The sequence below is a fragment of the Adiantum capillus-veneris genome, chromosome 16, assembly GCF_014529385.1.
Source record: "Adiantum capillus-veneris isolate H3 chromosome 16, ASM1452938v2, whole genome shotgun sequence".
NCBI classification, from domain to species: domain Eukaryota; kingdom Viridiplantae; phylum Streptophyta; class Polypodiopsida; order Polypodiales; family Pteridaceae; genus Adiantum; species Adiantum capillus-veneris.
The window spans coordinates 115,628,207-115,646,983 of NC_140946.1; positions in this window are offsets into that span (position 1 = coordinate 115,628,207).

The window sequence follows — 18,777 nt, forward strand, 5'->3', positions numbered from 1 at the left end:
TGGTAAGCATGTCTCTGTCCGCCCATGACTCCATTGGCTATGAACATCAGTGTTCCTTCATCTAAGTTGTATCTTCCTTCTCCTGCTGCCTATGGAGCATTTGGTGGTCTTGTATTTCCTATCATAATCCATGGTTATAGTGTCGGGGGTTCTTCCGGTGGATAATAGACAGGGTTTGCCGCATATATATTGGGATCTTCATAATATGCATGCATAGGCACCAAAGCCTTATCCTCTGATTCAGTTACTGTTGGTGTGTATCTTATACCAACTAGTCGTAATCCTGGTAGGGGTGGTTGTTGCCCCAACACCGGTTGTGGTCTTTCTACACCTATAGGTCATGGTAGGTTGCTTGCTTGATATCTAGGCATCGGTGGAACCTGAGGGGAAGCTACTGGAGCTTGGGGAGCATAAGGTCTCTCTCTCACATATCCCTTGTTATAATAGCATTCCTTGGTCCCATGGTTTGTCCATTTTTGTTCAATAGCACACCACTTGGGCTGTTTAGCCTGGGGTTTGGCGTACAAGTTGATATTTTTTAGAACTTCATCTACAAGCTGCTCCTGGGTTACCGCTACTTCTCCTTTCGATGTTGTCTTAGAAGACTTGCTTCCACTTTGTTGTGAAGACGAATCATCATCAAGGTCCTTGAACTCCCCTTCTTTGTAGACCGCACAATTGTCCACCAGGTAAAGAGCTTCCTTGGTCAACTCATTCAACGTAGTGCTCCTCTTCATATGTAAGTCTTTCTGGAGATCTGCATTCCTTAGTCCTTGGATGAATATCAGCATAAGTCTGGACTGAGTTGGCAGTTCTTCAACAGGACATAACTTAACATATCTTTTTAGTCTTAGGACTGCCTTTCGAACAGATTCTCCATATTTCTTCTTGAATTTATGGATATGTGAGATGGTATTATGAGCTATTTCCCTTTGTGAGAATTCCTCGATAAACTCGTCAAACACTTCCTCCATAGACTCAAAGTCTCTACGCTCTACAGAGTCAAACCAAGTGGCAGCATCATCCTCTAGGCCATAAACAAGCGGATCAAAGAAGAGCCAGCTGTACCTCTTTACAATGTAGATACCTCAAAACCAGAAGGGTTCAAGCTCATTGTGGATTCCCAGCCAACGTGGAGGAAGGCCTGGCTTACAAAGTACCCACAATACCTAATCCACTTGGTAGAGGCACCTAAAAATATCAGAGACAACCTCAGCTTTTGTCCTCTACCAAGGATTAGGACGTGGAAAGCGCAGGAAATTTTGCAAAGAAGCCAACCCACTTGACTGAACTACCCGAAGCTGTCAGGCTTGATGGCAGGTGAGAGAATAAGTGTCCAATACATGGTGAAAACCCTAACAGGCGCCATAAAGTTGTTCACTGGCTCACCTGACCCTACATGCATTATGATGAGGAAAATCTGCAGAACCATCTTAGCAGTGTTCGAGACCTTCAAGCTAGGCCAGGTGACTGACAGCATCTTTTTCTTCCAAGATACATACAGATGCGCTTATGATCTCTCAGGTCAGCCTTCCAAGGAGGTGATACATGCGCTGTATCAAAGGATAATGTTTCTATCATCCTATCACCTCCAGGATTTTGAAGAAGCGTTCTACACTGCCTTCTTCACCATAAACACTGACATTTTTGGCCCAACAATGCTGAAACTGCATGCCAGATACGAATCATTGCTAAAGATGCGAGAAACGATACGATGAAGAAGCAGATCACGGCCATGTCGGGGACGACATGAGCAAGGGAGGAGGGAGTGTTAGAAGCTGGACACACCCCACGGTATCTAACTATTCAGAGGATTATTATTTTTGTAATTATTCATTCATTGAGGAAAACCTGATTTTTCACCTTGTAATTATTGGGACTTACAGAAGTTTCCAAATTGTATCTCAGTTTTGATAGTTAGATTGAGTAGATGGTTGATTTTGGAACTTTAGGGTTTGAGAAATTGTAAGGTATATATACCACTTTGACCTTAATGGAAAAACCTTTTGTCATTTTAAAAACAAGTTTTGAAGTCTTGTGAGTGAGCGTACTTTGTACGAGAGAGAGTGTGTGATCTTTATCTTGACGCTACGTGTGCTCCGGTGGTCGGAATTGAGTGTAGAGAAGTGCAATGTGTTGCCCCCGACAAGAGCTACGCGCTGATACCTACATTGCGCGCGTACGGTCCGGTTTTGCGAGCTACTTCTACGAGCTTCATCGGGTGTTTGGGTGAGCAGACGTTGTCCGATTTTGCATTGCAGCATATCCACACGTTCACATTGCGTATAACTACACATTAGGCACTTTAGATTTTGGAAACGAAGACCTGCAGATTTCTGTCAGACATCCTACGTGTTTCTTTACCGGGTGTTTTGGATTGGGATTTTGGTTCATAGACCTTAGGGAGAGTGACCTATTGGTATTAGTAGGGTCTCCTTCAAGTTCTATGGTGTTTCGAGATTGTTTGATGGGTGTTCGTTGATGGGTGTTTGGCTCTAAAAAGCGTTGTAGGAAGTTTCCTCTTATGCACTCTTGAAGGCTGTGACTTAGAAAATTGGTAGAGACCTCTGTAGGAATTAGTTAGGAGTCGGTGGAGTGTAGGTTGACACCTTATGCTTGCTTCCACGCACCTGCGGGTCAAGCTTCATCCTTAGCTGACATTACATGTTAGGTGAGTTCTCGCTGTGTTGACGTCCGTCGTGATGTATCCGTCCAACAGTGGTAGCAATGTGGTTTCTAATTCCTCACTCATGCAAGCTATGGTTCAAACAAAGAATGTTGAGAATGTGGATGTAGAGGAGTTGAAGGAATGGGAGCCACGTTCCAAGCACATTGTTATTCGTGGAATTCCCAAAGAAGAGTGAGAGACACCTCCTTCTCTTTCCTTTGTTATTGAAGATTTCTTCAAACCCACTTTGGCATGTCTAGCGTTATGGTCTATGGAGCACATAGATTGGGGAAGCATGGAGCTCCTTGCTCGGGAGAATGGCCAATTGTATGCACAATGCTGGATGAGACCAAGCGAAAGATTATCCTTGATAATATTTGAATCTATTTGAGGGATACAGAATGTTTTGTATGTGAAGATCGCACTATTAAGCAACAAAATATGCGTCGCAAGGCATATGAGTAAAAGAATAAGAAAAACAAGGAGATCTCTCACAAAGAAAATGTACCCAATGAGGAGGCAAGTTCCTCGAGCAAATAGGGATGTGTGAACTATGAGACCGAGTTACAATTGAAAATATGCTTTTGGAATTGTAACGGATACCCATGGAATGCAGGGTTGGCATTGATGAACTAACAAGCAAAGCCGATGTTGTACTTCTTGTTGAAACTTAGGAGCATGATACACAAAGGATTAACGGCTTGGAGGATTACAATGTACATTCATTGATGTGGCCAAAGAATCTCAAGCAACGAAGAGGACAAGGAGGGGTAGCACGTATGGTTAAGAAAGGATTGGAAGATTTTGTATCAATTGTGAAAGATGACAAGTACAAACGTTATGTATGGCTGAAAATTATGACACCAAAAAAAAGCACCTATTTTTGTAGCCGGTTGCTACATTCCTCATCATGATTCCCCCTTTTATGCTTGCATGGATAGAGATCATCCATTTTTTGATTTAGAAGATAACATTGCTTATTTCAAAGGCGAAGGTGATGTTATTGTATTTGGGGATATGAATGCTCGCACAAAAACATTGCAACATGATACTCAACAATTTGATATGACATACATTTCAAGGAAGTTGGAGGAAGCTCACTTGTATGATCGTACTTCAATGGATGAGAAAGAGCCGGATCACTATGGGAAGTTACTTTTACACATGTGTGATAGCACGGGTATGCTCATTGCCAATGGTGTATCTTTGTGGAGTGGAACCAATGGATTTATATGTTAGGAGATATAATGGGGATAGTGTGATTGACTATATGCTACAATCCGAAGCCATCATGTATCGCATAAAGAGTTTTATGTTTGGCCAATGGACCCCAGAATCCAGCTATCACACCTTATGTATTGACCTTTCATGTGGAGAAGAAACTAACTGTGATAACTCAGCCAAAGGAAAGAGAAATTATCACTATGTATGGATTTCAAACGGGCACCAATGTACATTGAAATGGATGAGCAAAAGTTATGGATGACAAAGCTTCAATATGATGCACCATTGGAAACTAAATGGGAAGCTTTCAAGGTTATGTGTTCTTGTGCCGAAGAATTCTTTGCCACAAAGCATCTCCATCGTATCAACAAAGATAGATCACGCAAAAGGTGGTTTGATAAAGAATGTCAATATGCTCAAAAGTCCTTGATAAAGCTTGATGTAACTATCAAAGTCATTTGCATACATACAAGGCATTGATTCAAAAGAAGAGAGGAAGATGGGAAGTAAAGTAATAACTTTTTCACGTCCAAGAAAAGGCACATGCATGTGGAAGATTTTGGAAGAACTTGAGGGGCAAGCTGTTGAGAATTTTGGTACCTTGAGTCTTGTGGATATGTACACATATTGTAGGCAATTGTATGAGTAAGTAAATGCTGAAAAAATGTCATTTTATGGTTCACTCCCATGTTTTTTTACTATTGAGGATGTATGCGGTGGGCTTGAAATATTGGCCACTCGCAAAGTGGGAGATCTTCAAGGTATCAAGCCGGAGATGATCAAATGGATGGGAGATTTTACCCATGAGTGGATATGTGATGTGTTAACCTTGCACTTCAACATGGTATGTCTTATGATTGGAGTACTAATTGGGTTAAGCCTTTGCATAAAGGAGGGGATGTAAAGAATGTAAACAACTACCAGACTATAATGATTGGGTCTCTTATGGAAAAGTTGTTTGGGTGCATGATGGAGATGAAATTGAGTGATTGGGTTGAAGAGAATGACAAGCGTGCAAAAGGACAAGCGGGTTTTTGTCGATGCCATAGCACCATTGATCATCTTGTCACTCTTCGTGTTCTCATGGAGGAAAGTCGGTTGAAAGTCAAGCGATTGTATTGTTGTTTTGTGGACTTTAAGAAAGCCTTTGATATGATTCCACGTAGCAATTTGTGGAGAATTATGGAAGAACTCCAAGTGCCAAGTGAGTTTATGCTTGCGGTTTCTCGAATCTATGAGAAGGTGATTTGTCAATTGCGCATGGGAAGAGAAATTTCAAAAAAATTTGTAAGCACTATTAGGGTTAAACAAGGATGTCTATTGTCACCAGCTAGCTCTCTTTGGTCTATGCATCGATCAATTGGAACAAATGGTACTTGACTTTATGCAAGAAGAAGGCATTGAAAAGGTCACTATTTGCAATGCGGTAATCATGCTTTTGTTGTATGCGGATGATGTAGTGCTTCTAGCACACACTTTAAAAGATGCATAAAAGCTTATGGTTGTCCTTGAGAACTTTTGCTTCCATAGTGGGCTGATTGTGAATGAATCCAAAACAAAGGTCATGCTTGTGAAAACCAACCATAAGGAGAAGCCATGCATTTTGTATAACAATGAGACACTTGAAGTTGTTGAGAGCTTTAAGTACCTTGGCCTTGAGGTTCCGTCTAATCACAAGTGGCATGAATGTGCTATGTGTCATTTGGAAGCAGGAAAGAGAGCATATTATGCATTTGAGAATATGTGTAATGCAGGAAACATCAAGTGTTGGGTTCTCAAAAAGTATCTTTTTCATGCATTGGTGACACCGGTTCCTCTTTAAGGAGTTGAAGTGTGGGACGGGAACATCTCAAAATGTACTTGGAAAGAGTTTGCGAATGTCCAAAAGCATTTTCTTACAAAATTTCTCCAAGTTAAGACACAAACACCATATATGCTCCGACTTCTTGAGTTGGGATCTCTTCCAATTGAGGTTATGGGCATGGAAAGGGTTGTGGAGTACATGATAAAGATGCATCAAAACCCCTCACACCCACTTCCTACAATTGCATGGGAAGCAAGCAAAAAAGTTCAAAAAACACATGAAAGCAAGATCTTGAGCACGGGATGGATGCAAGACATAAAGAAGTGGTTTGGGAGATGGGATGCATTACACTTGATACATGATGCTTGAATTGACTCCCAAGTGAATGAAGCTTTTCTACAATGCCAATGTATTACGGCTTGCAAAAAAAACGGTGGGTCACGCTTCATACATTACACCACACATATTGCCCCCAGCTACAAAACCATGTTCTTCGCTAAAAGAGGAAACCGTACTCACAGTTACATTCTTGAGCCTATCCCCTTGTCAGTGATACGCATTATTGCAGCCATTCGGCTTAGCTCCCATTTCCTTCAATGCGAGATAGGGCATTGGGGCAATGGAGAAGAGTCAAACCGACTGTGCACATTATGCTCACTGCAGGCTCGAGAGTCTGAGTACCACAAAATACTAGAGTAATCAGCTTTTGGTCACATCCGAACTTGCTTCTCTCACATCTTCAGCCATGACTTAGACCTACACACTTTCCTCTCCCAACGACAGTGTGGGCTCTCCATTGCAACTCTTATCACCAAAATTTTGGAGCATCGAGAGTCAGTCACTCATCAGCCATACACATACTACATCACATGTAGCTTTGGTTCCATAGGTCATATTTGACCTCCGAGGACAATAATAAAATCTCTCTCTCTCTCTCTCTCTCTCTCTCTCTCTCTCTCTCTCTCTCTCTCTCTCTCTCTCTCTCTCTCTCTCTCTCTCTCTCTCTCTCTCTCTCTCTCTCTCTCTCTCTCTCTCTCTCTCAGTCCGAGATCACCAAGCTCATCCGCCAGGACGTGACTCAGCTAGACACAAGAAGGACATGGATACAGCCAGCACAGGAGTTGGGTATGAAGATGGCTTTCTACAGAGAGCATCTTCTCTAGCTCACAGAAGACGGTTTTGTGACGAGATCCAGATACATGGACACCCAGGAGTTGGGTATGAAGATGGCTTTCTACAGAGAGCATCTTCTCTAGCTCACAGAAGACGGTTTTGTGACGAGATCCAAATACATGGACACCCACATGTCTCATGGGATACGATGTGGTATTGGCTAGATACGCACATCTTCACACCAGCTGTGGATCGAGACTGGGAGATATAGTAGAGTACTAGCAAAGACCAGGACATGCCTCCCGTGTGACCTGGAGCCTGAGACAGAGTTGCACTACACATGCCACTGCCCCATCTACTACGAGATACACGACCGCTTCCACTACTTGTTCAAAGAGGGCTTCGAACCACTCTCCAATGTCATGCGGTATGAGGATCCAAGATGCTTGGGTCTGTTTTTGCTTGAGCTGTGCAGACACGCAAAGAGCTTGATGAGGGAAGAGTCCATCATGTCTTAGAGATGGATCACAGACTTCTTTAGAGTAGACACTCGACACCCAGAGGAGCTACTACCACAGGAGAGCTCACCGCCTCACACCAGAGGCACACTGATCGATCGAGCGACCGAGCTAGGGAGATCCAGACGCCCACGACTCCAGAGGACTACAAAGCATCGACGGAGGCTGCATCAGAGGATTCACATCACTTTGGCTCAACATGCACGACGCCCGGTTAGGCTATTGACCATGGAGGAGATTGATGAGATCCGCCAGCAGACTGATGCTGGATTCTTTATTATCTGTGATTTAGCTATCCCACCTAGCTGCTTAGATCACACCTAGTTGTTTCGAATTCCATAGCATTTTATTTTGTCATTTTTGTTACTCTGACTTTGTATTAGATCCACCACATTGTAACTTTCTGGTCTCATAGGTCACTCTAGCGTTCTGAAGACGTTAATATAACATTTCATCTCTCTCTCTCTCTCTCTCTCTCTCTCTCTCTCTCTCTCTCTCTCTCTCTCTCTCTCTCTCTCTCTCTCTCTCTCTCTCTCTCTCTCTCTCTCTCTCTCTCTCTCTCTCTCTCTCTCTCTCTCTCCAGCTCAAGATATTTGTGTCAAAAGTAAAAATATTTTATTATCTTTTATTTATTTTCTCTCATATTTTATCTAAAAATATAAAATATAAAATATTTATCTCTCATTTTTAAATAATCTAAAAAGAAAAAAATAAATAAATATTACATAAAAATTTATAAAAATAAATAAAGTACTAGCATAGATTTAAAAATAGAGAAATACTAATAATTAAATAAAAGGAGAAAAAGTCGATAAATATAAAAGAAATACAGATAAAAAAATAGAAATAAAGTAGAGATGCATTAAGTAAATAAAAAAATAAAGAGAAATAACAATAAGAAAATAGAATCAAAAAATAATAGAAGATAAATAAAGTAGACAAGTAGTTAAATAGAAAAATAATAAAGTACTAGCATAGATAAAAAATAGAGAAATATTAATTAGTAAAAAAAAGGAAAAGTAGATAAATATGGGAGATTAAAATAATAAAAGATAAATAAGTTAGAGAAGCATTAAGTAAATAGAAAAATGAATCTATATCTATATCTATATCTATTCTATTCTATATATCTAAAAGAGAAAGAAAAAGCATGCCACATTGCAGAATTTCCCCTCCCCTCCCTTTTGAGAACCCCGCCACGTCCTGAGAGTGCTTGGGCCACACCAACAATATGGAGAGGACGAGTCATGGCAGGTAGCACAGAAGCATCATTCACCTCTGCCCTCTACACCTTGAACGATGAGGTGCATGTCCTTCAACAATAGGACGCATGGCCTTGAGCAACAGAAGTAGAAGACAAGGGGGTGGACTCTCACGTCAAGCTATAGGCACCCACTCCACCATCTCGAGCTCCACAATTGTCGCTCGATAGCTCTCTCTCTCTCTCTCTCTCTCTCTCTCTCTCTCTCTATCTATCTATCTATCTATCTATCTATCTATCTATCTATCTATCTAAAGGTACAGGTTTTCCACTCTCAATCTCAAGTGTGCCTATAGGTCAGGAGGAAGCTCTTTTGCATTGCCGACCTTGAGAACAAACTACCCTTCAACTACTATTAAGTTCAACTCTATCATCATAGAACTTTTTCTCCCTTTTTCCAACTCTCTTCCTCTCTCTCTCTCTCTCTCTCTCTCTCTCTCTCTCTCTCTCTCTCTCTCTCTCTCTCTCTCTCTCTCTCTCTCTCTCTCTCTCTCTCTCTCTCCCCGACACACACACACACCTGCCGCCTTTGATTCCACCCGTTGCTCTTGGAAAGAGAAGAAAAAGCGGTAGTCTTGATAGGGTTGTAGTATTGCTATCACTAGATGGGAGGGAGAGAGAGAGAGAGAGAGAGAGAGAGAGAGAGAGAGAGAGAGAGAGAGAGAGAGAGAGAGAGAGAGAGAGAGAGAGAGAGAGAGAGAGAGAGAGAGAGAGATTTTATTATCGTCCTCGAAGGTCAAATATAACCTATGGGACCAAAGCTACATGTGATGTAGTATGTGATGGCTGATGAGTGACTCTCGACGCTCCAAAATTGTGGTGATGAGAGTTGCAATGGAGAGCCCACATTGTGGCTAGGAGAGGAAAGTGTGTAGGTCAAAGTCATGGCTGAAAATGTGAGAAAATCAAGTTCGGATGTGACCAAAAGTTGAGCACTCTAGTAGTGTGTGGTAATCATACTCTTGAACTTGCAGTGAGCATAATGTGGGTAGTCTATTTGACTCTTCTCCATTGCCCCAACTCCTTGTCTCACATCAAAGGGAATGGGAGATAAGCCGAATGTCTACAATAGTGCGTATCACCAACAAGGGGATAGGCTCAAGCATGTAAGTGTGAGTACCATTTTCTCTTTCACCGAAGAACATGGTTTTGTAGTTGGGGGCAATATGGGTGGTGTAATGTATGAAGCGTGACCCACCGGATTTCTCCCATGCCGTAATACATTGGCATTGTAGAAAAGCTTCATTCACTTGGGAGTCAGCTGAAGCATCATGTAGCAAGTGTAATGCATCCCATCTCCCAAACTACTTATTTTTGTCTTGCATCCATCCCGTGCTCATGATCTTGCTTTTAAGCGTCTTTTAAACTTTTTTGATTGCTTCCCATGCAATTGTAGGGAGTTGATGTGAGGGGTTTTGATGCATCTTTATCATGTACTCCACAGCCCTTTACATGCCCATAACCTCAATTAGAAGAGATCCCAACTCAGGAAATAGGAGCATATATGGTTTTTGTGTCTTAACTTAGAGAAAGTTTGTAAGAAAATGCTTTTGGACATTCTCAAACTCTTTCCAAGTATACTTTGAGATGCTCCCGCCCCACACTTCAAATCCATAAAGAAGAATCGGTGTCACCAATGCATCAAAAAGTTACTTCTTGAGAACCCAACACTTGATGTTTCGTGCATTACACATGTTCTCAAATGCATAATATTCTCTCTTTCCCGCTTCCAAACAATGCATATCACATTCAGGCCACATGTGATTGGACGGAACCTCAAGGCCAAGGTACTTAAAGCTCTCAACAACTTCAAGTGTCTCATTGATGTACACAATGCATGGATTCTTCTTATGGTTGGATTTCACAAGCATGACGTTTGTTTTAGATTCATTCACAACAATTAGCCCACTATGCAAGCTTTTGTACATCTTCTAAAGTGTGTTCTAGAAGCACTACATCATCCGCACACAACAAAAGCATGATTACTGCATTGCAAATAATGACCTCTTCAATGCCTTCTTCTTGCATAAAGTCAAGTACCATTTGTTTCAATTGATCGATACGTAGATCAAAGAGATTTAGTGACAATTGACATCCTTGTTTAACCCCAATAGTGCTTACAATTTTTTTTAAATTTCCTCTTTCCATGCGCAATTGACACATCACCTTCTCATTGATTCGAGAAACCGCAAGCATAAAATCACTTGGCACTTGGAGTTCTTCCATCTTTCTCCACAAATTATTACGTGGAATCATATCAAATGCTTTCTTAAAGTCCACAAAACAATAATACAATCGCTTGCCTTTCAACCAATTTTCCTCCATGAGAACACGAAGAGTGACAAGATGATCAATGGTGCTATGGCATCAATGAAAACCCGCTTGTCCTTTTGCACGCTTGTCATTCTCTTCAACCCAATCACTCAATTTCATCTTTATTATGTCTCCAAACAACTTTGGGATAAGAGACCCAATCATTATAGTCTGGTAGTTGTTTACATTCTTTACATCCCCTCCTTCATGCAAATGCTTGACCCAATTAGTACTCCAATCACAAGGCATACGATGTTGAAGTGCAAGGTTAAACACATCACACATCCACTCATGGGTAAAATCTACCGTCCATTTGATCATCTCCGCCTTGATACCTTGAAGATCTCCCGCTTTGCACGAGTCGCCAACTTTTCAAGCCCACCGCATACATCCTCAATATAAAAAAAAAGAGGGCATACATGGGAGTGAACCATAAAATGATATTTTTTCAGCATTTGATTGCTCATATAGTTGCCTACAATGTGTGTACATATCCACAAGACTCATGTTACCAAATTTCTCAGCCCGCTTGCCCCTCAAGTTTCTCCAAAATCTTCCACATGCACGTGCCTTTTCTTGGACTTGAAAAAGTTGTTGCTTTACTTCCCATGTTCTTCTCTTCTTTTGAATCAATGTCTTGTATGTATACAAATGACTTTGATAGTTGTCTTTGTATAGTTACATCAAGCTTTATCAAGAACTTTTGAGCATCTTGACATCTTTATCAAATCACCTTTTGTGTGATCTATCTTTATTGATACCATGGAGATGCTTTATGGAAAAGCATTCTTCGGCACAAGAACAAATAACTTTCTTGAAAGCTTCCCATTTAGTTTTTGATGGTGCGTCGTATTGAAGTTTTGTCATCCAAAACTTTTTCTCAACCATTTCAATGTACATTGGTACCCATTTGAAATCCATACATATTAATAACTTTTCTTCCTTGCTTCTCCACATGCAAGATCAATACATAAGGTCCAATGGTTTGATTCCAGGCTCCATTTGCCAAACATAAAACTCTTTATGCAATACATGATGGCTTCGGAGAGTAGCATATAGTCAATCACACTATCCCTATTATGTTTTTTTTTCCCATACTCACAATTGTGACTTGAGATAATTTATATTAACCCGATAAGAATACAATGGCCCCCGTATTATGTTTTCTACATGTAAATCCATGGGTTCCACTCCACAAAGATACACCAATGACAATGGGCATACCCGTCCTATTACACATGTGTAAAAGTAACTTAACATAGTGATTTGGCTCCTTCTCATCCATTGAAGTATGATCATACAAGTAAACTTCCTCCAACTCCCTTGAAATGTATGACATATCAAATTGTTGAGTATCATGTTGCAATGTTTTCGTGCGAGCATTCATATCCCCAAATACAATAACATCACCTTTGCCTTTGAAATAAACAATGTCCTCTTATAAATCAAAAAATGGATGATCTCTATCCATGCAAGCATAAAAGGGGGGATCATGATGAGGAATGTAGCAACCGGCTACAAAAATGGGTGCTCTTTTTGGTGTCATAATTTTCAAACATACATAACGTTTGTACTTGTCATCTTTCACAATTGATACAAAATATTCCGATCCTTTCTTAACCATATATGCTACCCCTCCTTGCCCTCTTTGTTTCTTTAGATTCTTTGACCACATCAATGAATGTACATTGTAATCCTCCAAGCCATTACTATCGTTTGTGTATCATGCTCCCAAGTTTCAACAAGAAGTACAAATGCGGCTTTGCTTGTTAGTTCATCAATGTCAAAAATAAATCAACCCTTGCCTCTTTGAATTTGGGGTTGCATTGTTTTGATAGCGTCCCATGGTGTTGAGGAGGGGAGGTAAGGTGTGCAATCAAGGAAGATTGGGAAATAGTACAGCAAATGGGAGTGAACCTTGCTCTTTGAAACTTGGATTATGTGCTATTTGTATGTTGGGGTTGTATTTCTAGGGTTGGTGAGGAAAAAGATAACGGGTAGTGACACTTAGACTGAGTTCCAATGAGGTGGAAATGAAAGAGTAGGAAGGGGTGACTTTGCTATGAGGCATGAGCTCATTGGTTGGGCAGAGATATTGGCACTATAATGATATTTGGGAGTCTACACATCCATGTTGCAAGGTCTATATGTGTCTTCATACAGACATACCTTTATGTTCTCAATCACCACTGAAGGTGGCGGTGGAGGCCGATCGGTATGGAACCACTAGCATATATACAATTTAATAGGAATTATGCAAAGCTTCACTTCTACATTCTAAAAGAATAGAATGCAAGAAAAGTCAAGCCATGTCAGGATATGAAATTTTAATATATTAGAATCAAAAGAACATTTAGAGTAAGTTCCAATCACCACTGAAAACATTGCAAGTCTACTTAAGTCAACTATCCTCTAAGACTTGTTTTAGAAAGCCAAAAAGCACTCCAATTCATCAAGAGCAACATGGCTAACAAAGCACTCTACATAGTTATAGTAACTAATAATTTCAATCATTCATACCAAGTCCTAACAAATTCCTCTAGTTAGTTTTAGTAACTCTCAATTTCAATCATTCATACCAAGTCCAGGTAGTTGTAGACTATAGTGATTCTTTATAAAGGGATGATCCATTCTGTGCAATTCCTTCTTAACAAGCTCGTGTCTTTGCTCCTCTTGAGTTCAAAACTCATTAGATAGATCTTTGAAATTTAAGGTCTTTTGGGGTTGTTCACAGACATATAAATTTATGGAATAGACTTTCTATCACCCAAGTGTAGTAAATTGGTTCTAGACTATCAAGTTTTGAGCTCAAGACTAGTGGGATAGATAGTCGAGGTCTATTGGGGTTGTTCCCACAAAGTTGACTCTCTTTTACAATGTGCATTGTTCTTCACAATCTGGTGTTTCTTACCCTTGGTACCTTGTTATCTGTTAAGGTGCATGCCCCTTGACAATGGCATGCCTCATGATTTTATCACTTTTTTTTTTTTTTTTTTTGCAGAACTCACAATAGTAAGTGTATTGTACTAAGCATTCCCGAAAAAAACTACAAGAAACACCCTACTCACAAATCGAGCAAGGGTTGCTAAAAGAATTATCGTGGCTAACAGGGGAGGCACCCCACCAGCATACCAAACCACAATCACGAGTGACTAGGGAGCCACCCTACGTATATAACCATAAAAAGCCGGACCTTGAATGTCACAAAAGGCGCATCCACCTACCACATGGAACACCATCCTCGAATGAAGAACGTCAAAAGCAAGCCAAAAAAGATACCAAACACACCCACAACATACAAATATAGTTGAGAAGGGGTGGGGCCCATAGTCCGCATCAGCCGAGTAGAGTCTCGAAGGAGCCTCCCAAGGAAACCTGCCCCAACCATCGAAATATCACATAAGGTCACAAACCACAAAGTCGAGTCTCCCCAACATGCAGACAAGTCGATCCTGAATAGGCTTTTCTTGGTAGAGCCAAGCACCCTCGGCTGTCAATGCGGGGACGTCCATGAAGCCCACCAGGAAACCAAGAGCCCCACCATCCCCATCCCCGTTCACAAGCGTTGTCTAATCGAAGGCAAGAAATGACCATGCCTTGGCCACCTTTTCAACCCAAGAGGGGTGGCCTCCACCTGATCCAAAAAAGAAAGGGGGGGGGGGGGGGGGGGGGGGGGGGGGGGGGGGGGGGGGGATGGGGGGCAAGGATGGGACTTCATACGCCAAGCCAAAATTATCGGACCGTCATCCTCGAGAAGAACCCGAATCTGCAAAGGGAGAGATCACCCAAAAATTCCTTCACACCAACTCAATCCGCCACTTTGCTGCGCTGTCTCGCAGACCACCCAAGGCCTCTCGTAGGCAGTAGAGAATAAATAGAGGAGCTCCCCTCGCTAACACTTGAGTAAGGAATGGAATTCTTTACCATTTCAAAACATCTTAAGTGGATAAGTGAAGGGTGAGTTTGGAAAGTCACAAGATTTTTTGTATCCATATCAATAGAGATGATAGAGTGCACCATGATACATTTGTGCTTTTCTTTGCTTGTTTTCCCTTTAGAGTTCTTTAGAGTGTCCTTTCAATATAATTTTCATTATACACATATAATCACAAATACCATATATTATATTTATTTTATTTATTTATATTTATATTTATATATTTATATGTTTAAAGGATATGGGTGGCTTGACATGTGGCTCCAAATCTCTGCAACCACGATCAAGGCCTCTCTATGTTCCCTCTAGCTAGGAGCCAAATGAGTCCAGCAGCAACAAAACTGAGTGAGCGTAATCAATGGGCAACCAATAGTGCACCTACCTCGGGGTGTAGGTAAGCCTTGAGAAGAGGGTTGAAGAACCCTTGGGTTGCCGTCCGCCAAGTGAGAAGCCTTTCATTGTTGAGATATGGTGCGTTTTGTATTCACAGAGGAGAGAGAGAGAGAGAGAGAGAGAGAGAGAGAGAGAGAGAGAGACATAGATAGATAGATAGATTGGATTATTGTCGACGAGGGTCAAATATGACCTATGGGACCAAAACAAGAAACATTACATCGCGCTTCTACTAAGAGGATGTGACATACATTGAGCATACATCTCAGTTAAGGACAGAGGGTCCAAAAAGAAAAGGAAAGAGAAAATCCCACGGGTGGTCAGGGGACAAAGGCACCGGCCTAGGAGTGCAAAACTCTTGGATGATGGCTTTACCGCCTTGATGGACAGCCCATTTGCCTTGTTTACAAGCTTCGTGCATCTTCTTGAGCTCGCTTTCCTTAAGCTTAAGTTGATTTGGAGTCAGCTCCTCCGTGATCCAGAGTGTTCTTCCTTTGAGGAGACGAGATTGTCGTAGTAGCTTCATACATTCCTCTTTATCCTTGAACGTAAGGATGCATTGCTTAGGTGGCATGGTTTGTTCGTATCGTTGATCCAAGAGATGGTGTTAGGCTGGATGTGAGTTGGATGGAGAATATCATTGAGCTTGATGATGGCTTCTTCAAGTGTGTCCTTGTCATTACACCATGAGGAATTGAGCCCTGCGATCTTAACCTTAAGACCAAGAGACTCTTGCAATTGGCGTTCTTGTAGTACCGGTTTATCTTGGTGTCAAGCTTCTTGTGTGTTACATCATGCATTTCCCTCTGAATGGCCATGACAATCTCTGTGAGGGAGGCCTCGTCTTCGTGACCTTGTTTGACTAGAGCTTGGCTCGCAGTTTCCTTTGCTTCTCCGAGAAAACGCAAGTGTTGTTGAAGCGTTTCATTCTTCTTGATGAGTTCATGAACCTGAGTCTCCAGGATTGTGATTCATGCATCTCCACGAGCGAATGGGTCCTTCCTTGGTGGGGCTGCCAATGCAAGAGAGCTCTTGCAGGTTTGTACTGGGGTGCAAAGGGACGACATGCCTCCTCTGTTCAGCCTCTGTGACTCCCCTTCACTACAGGGTCAAGTCTTTTCACTTGACCCCTTGCACAAAGCAAAATGTAGTTGCAACCTTCTTTTGCCAATGGTGTCCCTAGTTGTAAAAACTTAAGTCTATAATGATAATTTTTTCATAATTGTAATAGAGAGAAACTGGACTCTGATTAATGACTAGAAAACTGAATACTCTAAATATGATGGAGTGGAGCTTGTAGCTCTTTATATACATGTAGAGGTAAGGGCTAACTCGCAAGAGTTTCTCCATAGTGAGGGGAGAAATTCAAGGGAGTTGATCTATGGAGAGATTTAAGGGTGAGGTAAATTATGGGTGGTTCACCCTTCACCTAAAATTCCCATGGAAAGGGACTTTGACAGCCCCCTGAAGAGTGAGCTACTCCTTTAAATAAAAGAACTTCCTACAAAGATTGATCCAACATCTGAATACAAAAAGGAAGTCTAATACATAGCTCTAAGATAGCCCCCCTCAAGGAGAAGGGAACCTGAGAGGGATGAGGTTGAGGACACGGCATGAGGTTGTTTGTTTGGCAGCAGGCATGGATTTTGTCAAAGAAATCAGCCTAATTCTCCTCACTAACAAACATACTCGAGCTACAAAAACTTCTCTTGGACCAAGTCTTTCAAAAAATGATGACTAATTTTTGCATGCTTTAGCTTTGATAGAAAAGAGGGGGATTCAAACAAGGTGATGGTAGATTGGTTGTTGCAATAGAGGATGACGGGGTCATTTGTCATAGCAAAGGGCAATGTGAATTTTGAAAGGAGCTCTTGTAGCCATAGTGCTTCACGAGAAGCAAGGGTGGCAGCAACATATTCCACTTCAGTGGATGACTGAGTGATGAATGATTGGCGCTTGGTTTGCCAGGAGATAGGGGCACCTACTGCAAGGTTAAACACATAGCCTCTAGTGGAAAAACAATGTGGGTCATCACACCGGACCAATTTGTATCAACATACCCAAAGATGGATATAGGAGTATCTGGGTCATAAGAATAAGTAACTGCATAGGCTTGTGTAGTGCGGAGATAACATAGTGTACGCTTAGCATCTTGTTTATGTACTTTGCAGGGTTTAGCCATAGAGCGACAAAGCATGTGTCCAACATAGGATAGATCAAAGTGTGTGCATGAGATTAAGTAGCAGACATGGCCACAAAACATAGGAAAATGGAAGTTAGGAAAATATAAGGCATCAGCATGAGTGTAAGCATGATAATCTGGTGCAAGCCGCAAGGGAGTAACGGAGTCTTGATGTCCCTTGAAAGCTCCATCGGCATTTACAGTATCTCCCATCTCAAAAGCTTGACTATCCAACTTAGTGGCCAATTCTGTTGATATGAAGTTTTGAGTAGAGCCATGGTCAAACAAGATGAAGGAATCATGCTCCCTTACCTTTCCCCAAGCATAGGAGAGAGGTGATCCTTTGCAATGAGCATCCTCTTTTGGAGATTTGACTGTGGAAGCTCTAGGAGTCTCATTGCCGGCATTTCTTTTGGGGAAAGAACGGTATCCATGTCCTTGCTCCCCATAGTTGAATCATTTGTGGTCCTTAGAAAAGATTCTAGCTCTTTAGGAGAGAGTATATTTTTACCTTTGTAAACTCCCTTCTCATTGGAACGATTGTTGTTGTTGTTGGAATTGCCTTGGGAAAACTTTTGGGCAGTTTTTTTTTCCTTTTCATCACTTTTGTCTTTGCTTTCCATGGGCTTGGCGTTCCTTCTAGCCCCTTGTTGGAAATTGATTCGGAAAGCAACCATAGTGTGGTGGATTACTTGGTGATTGAACCAGGTCGTTGGGAGTTGGTGTACTCGGCCATCTCTTCAAGTAATCCCACACAAAATTGTTGTTTTTTCTCTGCAAAGTCTATCTTTTCAAAGAGAGTAGTCTTGAGATGTAAATCCAAAACTTGTCCACATATTTGTGAATAGACTCATTGGGAGAGAAGCTTCAAGCTCCTCCATTTGGTAAGCACTTTGTCCTTTGCATTGCTTGCAAGGAATTTCTTCATGATTAAAACTCATAGATTTCTCCATGTCTTTGGGGATTCACCATTGCCACGAAGGCTAGCCCACCATTGATGAAATATTTCTCGAAGTGCATAACTACATGCGTAGCTTGGAGGACTCTGTGAAGCCCTCATCTCCAAAGGCCGCATCAAATTGTTGGATGAAGGACAATAGTTTGTCTCTCAATAGCACCAAAGGCGCCATCATAGGTGAGAAAAGAGATAATATTTCCTCTCTCTTTGAGCTTCTTGAGCTTTTGGGACCTTTGCCATGCAGGGTAAGTTTTGTGATTTCCTCTCCTCTTGTATTCTCTAGGAGAATAGCTATTGATTTCATTGAAAGAGGAGGAAATTGAAGAAGAGGGTGACCTTTTTCTTCCTTTATTTCATCTCTTCCCTTTTGGAGTGATATTTGAGGAGAAGGACTATGGGTTGATTG